This window comes from Coturnix japonica, chromosome 28 (assembly GCF_001577835.2).
Source record: "Coturnix japonica isolate 7356 chromosome 28, Coturnix japonica 2.1, whole genome shotgun sequence".
NCBI classification, from domain to species: Eukaryota; Metazoa; Chordata; class Aves; order Galliformes; family Phasianidae; genus Coturnix; species Coturnix japonica.
In genome coordinates, this window is record NC_029543.1 from 2,544,921 (window position 1) to 2,558,255 (window position 13,335).

Genomic DNA, 13,335 nt, shown 5'->3' on the forward strand with positions numbered 1-13,335 from the left:
CAACTTTCTGACTTTCCCCCCCAGTGCCATCCCTTCCCCAGTCCTACCTGTCAGTGGGGTTCATGGGTCCCACGGGGGGGGGGGTCCTGTCTGCACCAAGAGGCTGAAAGTGACCGCAGTGCAGGTCCTGCAGGGAAAGACAAAGAGGTGAGCACACCTTTGGTCCATATAGAGATGACCTTTAGCTGGCACGCAACCACTGAGACAGCGACCCTAAAACCAAGGGGAGGGCAGAGATTGAACCCTCTGGTTTGAGCTGGGAAGGAACTGAAGTCAGGGTTCAAACGCATCCGGATCAACACACAAACTCACACCCCAGCCCCATTTAGCAATCAGTCATTTTGTGTTTGCATGTGATGGATACCCAAGTGTATCCTTGTGCCCAGATAGATGCTGGCTAAATCCCAGTGGGGTTCTGCTGGGAACCCAGCACTGCTCAGCCCCACATTGCTCCTGGGGGCACCCGCAAACACATCCACAGCCTTGCAGGAGCTTCCATTATGCTCACATCACGCAGAGACAGTAGGGAGATGATGATGAGTGAGTGTGTAACATTCATTCTGATGGATGAAGCTCGTGTGTTTATCAGGTTCTGCTGACCCACACTACCTCACCCTCCACAAAACCCCCTTTATGATCCCGCACACACAGCACGACATCCCCAGCTTCCTCTTCCCACTCTATGGGGGGAACAAAGAGTGAGCCTGGGCACAGCAGCCACTAAGAAAACACCATCAAACCAAGCCATGTGGCCACAGACCTGATGGGTAATGAGCCCACCGGGCACTGCTGATGATCCATAGTGAACACCAGGACCACAGAACCAACCCACTGCCTGCTGTGCTGCCCAGAGCATCCAAAGAGGTTCCAATGGATGAAACAAATTGCTTCAAAACTGCAGATAGAGGAACTTAATGAATGGATATGCAACTGCGTTCTGGGTCTTGATTAGCTATCTAGAGGGCAGGTCTTGCTAATTATAGCTCATCCTATTAGTCCAATGCTTTTGTAATTAGTAGCCCATTGAAAACCACCATTAAAGCTACTTCAGGGCCTTCGTGAGGATCCAGCAGCCATGCTGTGGTGCATCCACACCTGGTTGGGCTGCACCAAAGCCTCCCAAAAGCCATCACAAGCAAAAAGCTCCTGTGCTAATCAATAGCTGCAGCGAGCAGGGAGCTGTAAGTTGGGACACTGTTAGGAAAAGGGGGGTGGGGAGAAAGGATTTTGGAGGAGTGAGAAGGAATCACCCCTTCCATTGTGCTCTGGATATGGGAAGGTTGAGCTAAGCCGGGTTGCTGGGGCTCCTGCCTGCCTCCATTTTTAACAAACTGTAGCATTAAACTCCCGTCGTGCTCCTGTCATGGGACTAAAATAGTTTTCATCTTACGAGGACACGAGGAGTCGTTTAACTGCTTCCCTGCCATGGGATGCTGCAGCTCAGCCTTACAGTGCCAGAGCTCTGAGTGCCTACAGCTCCAGCACAGCATCCCTACAACACTCAGGGGGATAAAAAAGGGGCTGAGATGTTTGGAGGAGCTGATGGTAAAGCAGCACTGCAGGGATTCTTATGGGAAGTGGGCACTGAAGCAGTTAACACTGGGAAGTGAAACTCAGCCGGAGCAGCTCCAGCTTTGACAAGTCCCAGCAGAAGGCAGCAGCCAGAGCTGTGCAGCCACGCGTCCTGGTGCCACCAGCACCACCCTGCTGGGAAACCCAGCCTATAGTCCCCAAGCACTGTGATAACATCCCTTCCCCTGACAGTGCTCAGCTCAGGTTGCTGGGAGCCCACAACGGCACCTAGTGAAGGGTTTTCCTCTACTAAACAACAATATAAGTTGTAGATCAGAACAGAGGCATTGCATTCTTAGTGGCATTACTGATGCTCCAACAGCAACAGGTTGGTAAAGCTAAAGAGAAACACAGAATGGTGTGGGTTGTAAAGGACCACAGTGCTCATCCACTCCCAACCCCATTCTATGTGCAGGGTCACCAACCAGCAGCCCAGAGCCACATCCAGCCTGGCCTTGAATGCCTGCAGGGATGGGGCATCCACAGCCTCATTGGGCAAGGACACCAAGCCAAGCAAGGCTCAGAAGATACCATATTCTGAGAAGATGGGCTGTGGATTCTTTAAGATGAAGGCATGGAAGCTGTGCCACGGGTACACAGTGCACACTGCCCCGTGCGTGGCTCCTCAAACAAGTGATAAGCAAACCCTGTGTTTTTTGGAAGGGTCAGCACCAAAAGGAGTCACATTTCAATCTAAATATTGACACACGAGGGGCTGGATTCTGCCTCGTGTTCAGGTGTGCTTCAGAATGCAAGAGAGAAGCTGGTACCCCATCATAGAGCTGGGAATTGCTGCCTGAATCCTGCATGCCCATAGATCAGGATGGCTGCAGTGTGCTCTGCCCCTTCACTCAGTGCCACCCCACAGCAAGGCCAAGAGCACTTTCAGGTGCTCATTAACACCATCAGCACCTGTTTATTGCATACAAGGCCTATTGCAAACCAGATCTCTCACCCTCAAATTCCAGCACAGAGATGAATGCACAGCCACCAACAGTGCTCCTAATTACCCCCTTGGATCAATGGAGGAACGTGGAGCTGGGAGATGGGCACACATGCTCCCTATGGGCAGCAGCTGCTCCAGCACACCCATCCTTTGGAGAACACTCATTTTCCAGCATTCCCATACAGATGCCAACAGCCACTGTGTCCCATAGCAGTGCACGCCATCCACGAGCAGTGCGTCGTTCTCCCACAGCAGGCAGCCTTCTGATATCAAGGTATCAAGCTCACCAAGCCTTTTGATATCACTGGTATCATCCCATCTCTTGCAACCAAAACTTGGTGTTTTCAGACTGAAACACAAATGTGTTTTGACTTCTCTCGTTCCCAGGCTGATACACCTCAGTGCTCGTCGCTCTGCCCCCCCTTCCCAACCAGCCCTGTCTGATCCGAGCCACCACTGCCTTCCAGTTGTGTGCAGAGGACGGGGTGTCTCTCCTCTATGCACTGCATGGAATAGTTTGGCAGAATATCAAGGATAGGAAGGGGAACGTGAAGGCATCACCTCGCTCACTCAGTGCAAGGATGGAGGAGACAGAACAGCAGCAGGCGACGGCCAAAGCACAGCCACCATCCTCTGCTTCACAGCACAGCATCCCTCTTCTCTGGGCTAATTCCATTTGTGCCCACCTGGCTTCATTCAGCATCACTCCCAGAGGTGTTGGAGCAGGATTCTTTTCCTTCTTCCTTCTCCCATTGGAGCTCCGGGTCCTGTCCTCCACTAACGACATGTTCTTCATCTCAGTGGTACGAGTGCTTTAATAACCCATAAGCTAATAATTTTTTGTCACAGCCTTTGCTTTCCCTGCCTGTATTATTTAAAAGCCAAGCCGAGGGTGTGCGTGGAGCATGACACTGCTCAGCAATCCAAATAAGGGAACGAAATGGCAGCTTGGCAAGAGCCCAGCAGCCACACCTATTGACAGGGGAAGCAGCACAGCCACCCTGGTCATTACAGCAGGAGCCCTGTGCACAGCAGCACCCACCTGCAGTCCTATGTCCCACTATGGGGCTGTGGGGTACACGCTCAGATCCCAACCCCATAGGAGGTGGAGCTGTTGTTAAGCCCATGGGACTGAGGGGCTGCGATGAGCAGCAAACCATCTGGGTGCTGCAGAGCAATGCATGCAGAGAGCAAACAGGAGATGCATGAGAGTTGGATGCTGTGATTGCATTGCTTGGTGTGACTTCCACCTAAGCATGAAGGCAGAGAGCAGCCAGAGGTGTGACGGCTGCAAGGAGCACTTTGCAAAGGTAATAGTCCCGTTTATCAGTCTCCAAAGTGATCAATAGCACGCCATATTAAAAGGAGTCATCTTTAGCTACTTCTATAACCTCCATCAGCTCCACAGTTCTCAAGCACCAGTGACCAAGCAGCCCTCCAGCTGCCTTTGTTCCCTAAACCACTTCTACCACTTAAGATCTGGCCATTATTAAGCCATTGTCTCTGCATTTAAACCGGTTTGGGTCCGACAAACTGAAATGAATCCATCCCTCTCCGGACAGCTTTGCTCAAGGAAGCGACAGCAGAATCGCTTCAAATACATTTAATATGAATGGATGGAATAAAGATTGCAGCTGTGATCCAGAAGGGCACCCCCAGACCTCATTGTGCTGTCATAGAACTCAGAATGTCAGCCTGAAGATGCAAGTTTACCTGCTTTGGGATTTAAGAGCCACAACACGCTCCGTGTATCCATTAAGGACTGATGTGTGCTCCATCCCAGCTCATGCATGACCCAGAGATGACAGCTGCTGCCCTTGGAACTGCTCAGCACAACCCATGCACCTCCCATAGACACCAATGAAAGCAACAAATTCAAGCTCTCCAAACACAGCTCTCCACTACTTACGATGGGCTGCCAACCCAAAGGACGGCTCTCTGGCTGCATCTGATAAGCCTCAGATATAAAACACAGCAGCATACAAAGCTTGGAGCACACACACAGCAGCATGGATAGAAGTTGTCTGCTGGTTGTACAACACTAAAACAGCAGATTTGTGCTGTGAATGAGCCTGAATTGGGGCTCGGCACATCGTATATACAGCAGTACCATGGGGATCAGCACATCTGTATATGTGTATCTGTATATACAGCAGTACCATGGGGATGCAGAACTGTGGGCACCCGATGCTGCTGCGGATGGGATTTTCTGAGGTCCCATTAAACATGAATGCCTTCAGTTTACTTCCTCCAATTCTTGTGAGCATTTCAAAGCTCACAACCACGTGGCTGTGGCAGCAAATGAGTGGCCAGGCACGGCTGACGGGCTGCAGTAAGGAAGTCCTCCTGCAGCAATAGGTAAATAAGCACGAGTATGAAACCTAAAGATCCCGTTTACTGCCTAATTATAACATCTGCAAAGTCTTCCAGGTCTGTAGCATAAAACAAACCGAGCAAGAAATCACTACTGTTGATGATGGGATGCGTGCAGTGGTTTTGCTGCTCTCTCCATCTACCAGGGACCCACCTTGGGCTCACATGCTCCATCCCAGCTCAGAGCTGCACCAAGGAACAGCAGCAGGTTCTGCAGCTCAGCAATGGATCATATCAACTCCACTTTGCCCCAGTGTGCCCAGGACACCAGAACCAGATGGTGACCTCCATGCACACCAACCCCCTTCATTCCACTGCAAAGAACCCACTCAGACGGGACATCCAAAGCACAGAGATGCTGAACAGCCCTATTCAAGGCGATGCTGAACTCACCCTCCAGAGAAGCACAGGTGAGAAGCAGAGCATTCCCCACAGCCCTCAGCTGTGCACGTCTCAAGGTGCAACCCCAGGGAGGCTGCTGAGCTGAGCTGAGAAGGAACAGAACAGCTCTGTTACAGCTGCACCAGGCTGAAGCTGTTTCCTACCTCATTTCAGCATGGCAAAACAGCAGCATATTCCAACACTTCTGCTTAAGAATCAACAGTGTGAAATCTAAGGATCCACAACACTTGCTAAGCTTTGCTTTTGTCCTGTAGATTCTGTCCCAAGTGGCCAAACAATGTTTTTTCCTCCCTCAAAATCCTCTTGATCGTTTAAAGATCCTGCCCCATCAATTGAGGGGGGCCACGATGCTGCCCTCCAGCCCTGCCTGCTCTGCAGGAGGGACCATGAGCAGCACAGCAGGTTGTGGGCTCAGAAGCCCCAGCAGAACCAAGACGCAGCAGCCTGTAATTAAGACATAGGAAAGCTGTCAGGGAGGATTCCTTCCTGCCCCATCCCAGCCACAGCCCCCAGGTGATGCTGAATGGGGCACAAGGACAAGTGCCAGCACTGGGAACTCTCTGTAGTACTGAGAAGAGAAGCAAAAACCTCTGCAGCACCGCTGTGTCTCTGATGCTGTAAGGGAGTTCTGTCAGTCCAACAGGGGCAGGCACACACTGCCTTCCCCTTTCCTCCTTTCCTTGTCCAACTTTCCTCTGCTCAGCACTGCTTGGGCAGCACCTCCCACCAGCAGGGAAACCTCCATGGCTGCACAAGAGCACAGGTCTGACCTCTCCCCTCACTGGGAGCTGCACAGAGCAGCTGATAAAGGCACCTTCAGCCTGGGGGAGAGCGAGCAGCTCCCATGTGCACAACAGGCACCAAGAAGGAGGTTTCAATGCCCCAAGATTGGGATCTAGACACACATAGGAGCACTCAGCACCTGGCACCATGGCTGCAGCTCAGCCCTATATCACCTAAAGGGCATTTAAGCTTCATTTTCTACACACCTCCCAACCAGAGAAACACCAGCCTTTAATTTTACCCCCCGTGTTCTCCTCCATCCTGCCCCCAACACAGCACAAATGGAACCGTAGCCCCACGAGCACCACCTGAGTTTACACCAACAATTCCTACCAGCTCCCTGTATGCCTACCAGCCTGTAATTACTACCAAAAGTCACAGCGCAGCTATATTAAGTTCCCCTATTAGCATACTGACACTGCAGCAATGCCAGCTCCATTGCATCACCAGCCGGATGGTGGAACCCCACGTAACAGAGCTCCACACCCCCACCTGTGAGCAGAGAGAACGTCTGTGGCTGCCTCCATCCATTGGGATCCATCCAGGTGTCCTTCCTTCAGGTACGGGCCTCACACCAACATTAACAGGTAATAGAGTCAGGCTCTTTCCAAACTGAAGGTAGAAAAGCATCAACCTGCAGCCTACCCCATAGCAATGCACTAAGGTGAGGCACTGCAACAAGACGGCTGCACACACAGTGCTGAACTTGATCCCAGCACTACAAGCAATGCTCTGTAGGGTCACAGCCCCTCACATGGGGCTCTGTGCCACCCCCAGGTCCCTGCCTGCATCCTTGCCATAAGCCAGACCCCACATCACACCATACATCCCTCTTATTCCCTACTTGCCCTATCCCTGCTCCTCTCCCCCTTCCCTAACCACACACACCCGCATTGCTCCCATTGCCCTGTGCTGCTCTGCTGTGCTTTGAGAGCTGCTCAGTACTTTGGGATCAGGGTAAGGGATGCTCTCCCAGCTCCTGCCCTGCCAGCACTCACCGATTCCCAAAGGGCCCTCTCCAGTTTTCACTTCCTGTGTAACACTCCTGCTGCCGGAGGAGGGAACGGGGAAGTCGAGCACCCACGGGAGGAGCCGGGGTTGAGGGTCGGTCCTTGGGGACCCACCCTGTGAGCACCACGGGGGGGGGGGACGAAGCACTGCAGCCCGGTCAGCCTTAGAGCAAATCGGGGAAGGCAGAAAGGGCCAAGTGAAAGCAAAACCCACCGCGCAGCCATCCGAAATAAAGCCGGGGCGGCACGGAGCGCACATCCCAACTTCGGGGCCGTGAAACCGTGAACGCCGCGTTATAACGCTGTTATACCGCACGGCTCCGGGCTGTGCCCACCGGAGCGGGGCTGGGGAAGCTCCGGGCTCACCGGGCTGTCGGTGTCCCCACACCCCGCCGTTCCCGGCAGGCGGCAGCGGAGCGCCCCTCCGGGCAGCACCTTGAACGAATGGGGGGGTGGGGTTGGGGGTTGCCGGGGACTCTTATTGTGACACGGCCCTGCTGGCCGCCCGGTGGCACGGCGGGGGCCGCCCCGCAGCACCCCCACGGCAAACAGGGCCCCGTGCGGGGCGGGGGGCGCCGCCAGCACCGAGCGGGATGAAACGGGCACGGCGGAAAAACCCGACCCAACTTTACGAAGCGGCTCCGAGCACCGAACAAAGCCGAACCCCGGGGGGTGGCGGAACCCAACGATGGGACCCCGGCCCGCTCCGCCCCGCACACAATGAGCCCGACGAGAACTTTTCACTCCCGGTCACTTACGGTCCCGCCGCTCCCCGCCGGTTTCTCCCCCGGTTCTCCTCGCTCCTCCCTTTCCTCCTGTTCTCCCCCCTCGTCCCCGCTCGGTGCCGGGTGTCGGGCCGCGGTTCCCCCCGTGCCAAATAATGCGCTTCTCACACATGGAGTCGCGGCGTCACTCGGCGGAGCATGCGCACTGCGGGGCACGGAGAGCGGCGGGGCCGGGAGAGAGCGGCGGTAACGCGCGGCACCGCGCCGCTTCCGGGCAATGGTGGAGCAGGTCTGTGACCCGGGGCGCCATTGGCCGGAGGGGGTCGAGGCACATGGCACGAGGGCGGCGATTGGCTGATGGAACGGGTCGGGGGAGCAGCGAGGAGGTTGAGTCGGAGCCACGTGGAGAGGAGGGGGGTGAACGGCGGCGGGGCTGGGGCATTGTTAGAGCTAATGGGGGGTCTATAGGGAACGGGTGGGAAAGGAACCGAGATGGGATGGGGGTCTGAACTCACCCAGCTATGGGTGCTGTGTGTCAGCACACAGTGCTATTAGGGTGTTATGGAAGTGATTGGATTTTAATCTGAATTAAACGCTCCATGCAATGGTTTGGAATTGGAGGAGCTGCATCGGGTCGGCAAACAGCAGCAATGCCATCAAGGTTTGCTGAAGCAAAGAGCTGATTTTGCTGTAAGAAAAGCAGGATTTGATATTAAAAGAACAAGGCGTCAAATCAGGGCTAGATGGGAATGGAAGGAGGAGATGAAACCTCTCCATAGGGTTCAAGAACAGGCTGAGCAGGTTCTGGGGCTCAGCATTGCTGGGTGCAGGGCTGTGACCCTGCAGTCAGTGCATGCATTGAGCTCTGCTCCGTGTCCCATCATTGCAGGACCTCATTGAGGTCTATATAAAGGTCTATTCCACTCTAGGAGGTTGTAAGCAACCCGCTGTATCCTTAAACAGTTAAAAAGGATCAGACCTTAAGTGGAGCTCGAACACCGTTTTAAGATGGCTTATGGTAAGAATGAAAGGAATTCCATAGACTCGAGAGCAAGCAAACTCCCCTGGCTTATTTTGTGCTGCAGCTCTGCTGTGGGCAGCAGCACAGGGACACAACCAGGTGGCACATAGATGTGTCATGGGGATGGAGCACTGCAGCATCTATAATGCAAGCGAAAGAAAGTAAAGACTGGGGGGTTGTTGAGGGAATGGGAAAGCAGAAGGAAGCAAAAAGAGCTGGAGATGGAGCTTTGGAACCTAACGAGCACCTCCTGGGTGCAATGGGATCTACGAGCAGCTGTGCTCCAATCCAACACCAACAAGAGCTTCATGGACTATTGATCTTGCTCAGAAATGAGAGAGAACAAAGTCTCCTATTAAAGGCCGGGTAGGGGCCGTGGGGCTGCCAGGCCCTGGTTGGCATGCAGTGACTCAGCCCTGCAGGGCCATCACGAAGGGCCAGCTGTAAACAGGCACCTCTGGTGTGTTTACTGATCGCCGTCACGTGGCTCATCAGAACTTGACCCCGATTAACAGATGAATTAACGAGTTGCAGAAAAGTCGGCAGTGTTCCTGCATTGCTTTGGCTTTCCCATGGGGTTCTGGCTGTTGTGTGAAGCAGGACCCCACATCAGTTATAGGCAGGGGGCTACCAGCCTCCATGCTCATAGGAATGCTTCCCATCCAGGCCTGCTGCCATCACACCCACAGCCAGAAGGATGGGAACCCCCCTGGCCTCACTGCATCCCCCCCCAGCACCCCATAGGGAGCACAGTTTGGTCTTTACCACCCTCCAAATAAAGAGCTAATGGGGGAAATCTAAGCACGGCCTCAATAATGAATGGCTTTCACTAGCGCTGTTTGTAGCTATCCCATTCCCTAAGCAAACAGCTTTCATCTCTCATCCTCGAGGGGATGGTGGCTGAAATGGTTAAATCCTACAGGAGATAAGGAGCAGAGCGACAGCTGCACAGGGCTGCAGATGCCACGATTCCAAGTTGGCCTCTCCTGGGGCTGTGGCTGCATGGAGCCGCATTGCTGACTGCAGGAACTGCACCAGAGATGCTCCCGATTCCATCCTGGCAGCCACATTGAGCTGCTTGGCTGAGTTCTCCATCCATTGAGGCTTCAATGTGAAACTGGAATAGCTGAGATCATTGTGATTCCAAAGGGTTGAATGTTATTAATCCATCCCATTAATTGGGTCGGAAAACCCAGCCAGGGTTGACCCATCATCACGCTGCGCACTCACACCTATTGCTGGTAGGGTTGTGTATAGGTGAGTTTCCATTGCAGCCCCTTCACGCTGATGGAAAAGCAGAGGTGGCCGAAGGCACAGGAAGGTTTTGCTGTTCCAAATGAAGCTGAGTGGACGCTCTGTGTCTTCAGGAGGATTATCTGAGCCTTACGCCATGTTTACTGTAAGCATTTATCACTGCTGTTCCTTCTGGTAATGTTTATTATCAGCATGCAGAGAACACCAGCCTCGTCCCCTGGCTCCATGAGGGCATTCTCTTCCCCCACTGAGCTGTGCCAGCTCAGTCTCGTAACCTGCTTTCCTGCTGAAAAGCAAGGCGCATCAATTAGATTCATTCTAAATATAGGATTGATGAGTTCGGTCATTACTGGTCTGATTTATCCAGGGAAAGGTATTCAGAAAGCAGCCGCCGTGAAGCTGAGAGCACACAAAGCCCCTCAGCTATAGAAGCACATGAGAATCAGTTTGGGAAGAAGAACATTGAACTGCAGCAACAGATGTTGATAAACCATCTTCCAGGCTGATAGTTGTCCTGGACAGCAAAGCCAAGTGCTCTTATAGAGCAAGGAGAGAGGGGCCACCAGCAAAGCCCATCAGCTGCACATCAGCCCCTGCACCTCCACTGCATAACCTCGTACTTGGTCACTAAGTGCAAAGGACAGCCCAATTCTTATCATCAGGCTCCCAAGAGATCTGACATCCTTGGCATTGTGTCCTAAGAGGAAGGAAATTTCTCACTTCCCCAGCTATTTCAGTTATATAAATCAATTGTTTGAAGGATAGCTCAACTGCTCTGCACATAGAAACCCAGGCCACAGCCTGGACTTTAACACACGAGCAACACCAAGAGATGGTCTCTGGGTCTCCAAAGCATCAACACCAACCCCCCCCCACCAGACAATGGCCACTTCTTATGTTCTGCAGTCACTCCATGAGCACCAAGCTACCAGTCTGCAATGCCAGGCAACCCAAAGGCAAACACTGCAGGTGTGCTGCTGTCTCACCTGGTCACTAACACCCCCGTTACCTGCAGCAAGGACTGATAGAACAGAGTTGGAAGTGTCAATGTTGTATATTGGAACTGCAGTAAGAACAGGGCAACACACACATGGCATCTATGGGTCCAGCCATGCTGTGGCCATTCCTGTCCTCTCCAAGCTGAATAATCCTGACTAAAAAGACCCAAAGTTCGTTCTGCTGTGATTCAGATGGATTTGGTTGGAGTAACATAGTAAATCTCCACTATTGCTTTCACTCCTCCCCCTGACAGCAGCAATGCACTGGGTTCTCCATGCTCAATGAACCCCCCAACTTCACAGTGCAGCTTTCAGAGCCCAAAGCATCAAACTCTCTTTGGCCCAAGCAGCTGAACTCCATTGAGATGAGAGCCATCCACTCACAGCTAAATCGAGCCAGGGCTTTTTCTTCTTTTTGCTGCTCTAAGGAGGTTGACACTGCAGTTCTGCCTCTGGTTGCACTTGAAGCACTCAGTCTGTCACGATGGGAACCGGGCAATTAACTTGGGATGAAAAGCTACTTCACATTCTTCAAGGAGCTCTCAAAAGTTACAACGGCTTGTTTTAAAAGGGGAGGTGAAGAAGAAAAACTACACAAGCTGCTTTTTGTCTTTTCCCGGTTCCCAACTCACTGCTTGCAGACAATCCAGGTGGGTTGGAGGCACAGAGCGGCACCTTTGGGATGGTTCTGTCTGTGTGGTCACATCGCCGGGCTGTTCTCTATGAGGTTCATTCACTGTCTGAATCCATCCAACTCCTGTTAAAGCCTGAAGAAAAGAAGCCATCCGTGCCATGGAGTGAGACGAGCTCAGCCTGAAAGCTCAATCCAAAGGCAGAAATCCATCTTCTCCCTGCAAACTTTCTGCTTACACAGGGCTGAAGTCCTTCACACCGTTTCCTCCTCCATCCAGCCGTGCTCTGTGCTAAACTCATTCAAACATTAGCACCGCCGGTTCCTGCCTCGTTCCATTGCAGCGTCCTATTCAGCTCAAGCAGAAAGCAGAGCGTTCCTCTGCCTTCCTTCCTTCCAGCCCCTCATCGGGAACTCACTGCTTAGAGCCCGCATCGCTGCGTTGCCCTCCCAGCTCCTCTCCGTTCAGCGCACGCCGCTCACGCACGCTCTCCTCCGTTCTCGGCCCGGCTTTCCATCGCGGAGAGGAAAGGAAAAGTTAAAAGAAGGACGGCGGATCAATGAGGAATCGCGTTCGGAGCGGCCAAATGGGGTCGGGGTGGTGGTAAGCGGCCAAATGGGGTCGGGGGTGGTTGTACTTTATTTCAACCCGGCTTCGTTTCGCCTTAAGAACTCAAACGTCCCTCCGAAGCGGAGCGATACGGAACGAGGAGAGAAACCAGCAAAGGGACCGTGCGGGGGGAAACGCAGACAAGAGCCGGGATCGCATCGCACCGCCCCGCGGGGCACCGCGCGGCCCTGGCAGCGGCCCCACACACACCTCCATCTTAGGTCCCGCGGCGGCTGGCGGCCCATCTGCCCCCCCCCAACACCCACCCACCCCCTCACCCATTTCGCAGCCTTCCCTTCTCACTCCCCCCCCACCCCAAGTTGCCCTTTCCCCCCCTTACAACCCCCCTCATGCCCCCCCCACCCCCGGGGCACTCCGCCCGTCCGCCCTCCCCTCCTACCCATCCCCTCCCCCCTTCAAGCCGTCGTCGCCCATCGCGGGCAGCTCCCGGGATGCAACACCCCCCCACCTTTACAATTCTACCTTTAATCCTTTTTTTTTTTAACCTCTTTTTTTTTTTTATGCTCTTTTTTAACACAACCCCCCCCACCCCCTCCTCATCGTGTTGGGTGGCCCCCACATATCCCCACAGCTCGTCAGGGACGCCCCCTACCCCCCTCATAACCCCATTACCCCCATACCCCCATTACCCCATTACCCCATTACCCCCTCACAGCCTCGTCACCCCCTTACAACCTTCATTACCCCCCCACAGCCCCATTAACCCCCCCACAGCCTCGTTCCCCTTCAGACCCCCCGTTCCTTCAGACCCCTCTTGGGCTCCCTCACCCCCCCCCCTAATTTTTTAGGACCCCCCCCCTCATGGCCGGCTGTGTTCCGCCGCTGTCACTCACTCTCCTCACCCCCTCGGAGCCGCCTCTCCTCCTCAGCGGGGCCCGGGCCGGACTGGGGCCGTGGGGGGGGGAGGGGAGGCGGCTCCCTCAGGTGGCCACTGACAGGAGGCGGGCGGGGGAGGGGGCTGCGCGCGCAGGGGCCCGCCTCGCTCCGGG

At 54.0% G+C, this 13,335-nt stretch overlaps 1 protein-coding gene across 7 annotated transcripts in view; it reads right to left on the reverse strand.

Annotated features, from left to right (window-relative positions):
• GATAD2A (GATA zinc finger domain containing 2A) overlaps positions 1 to 13,302 on the reverse strand; it is a 36,771-nt gene extending 23,469 nt beyond the window's left edge. For 2 of the 7 annotated variants that reach the window (XM_015886248.2, XM_032441033.1), the window contains exons 1-2: positions 7,845 to 7,967; positions 48 to 127 (exon numbers count right to left, since the gene is read on the reverse strand). The gene's annotated coding sequence lies outside the window, so the exon portion shown is untranslated. Of the gene's footprint in view, positions 1 to 47; positions 128 to 7,074; positions 7,173 to 7,300; positions 7,499 to 7,844; positions 7,968 to 13,179 lie in introns of those variants that run through there. The other 5 variants (XM_015886247.2, XM_015886249.2, XM_015886256.1 and 2 more) reach the window with 5 other exon arrangements.
• Between the last annotated feature and the right edge of the window lie 33 nt (positions 13,303 to 13,335).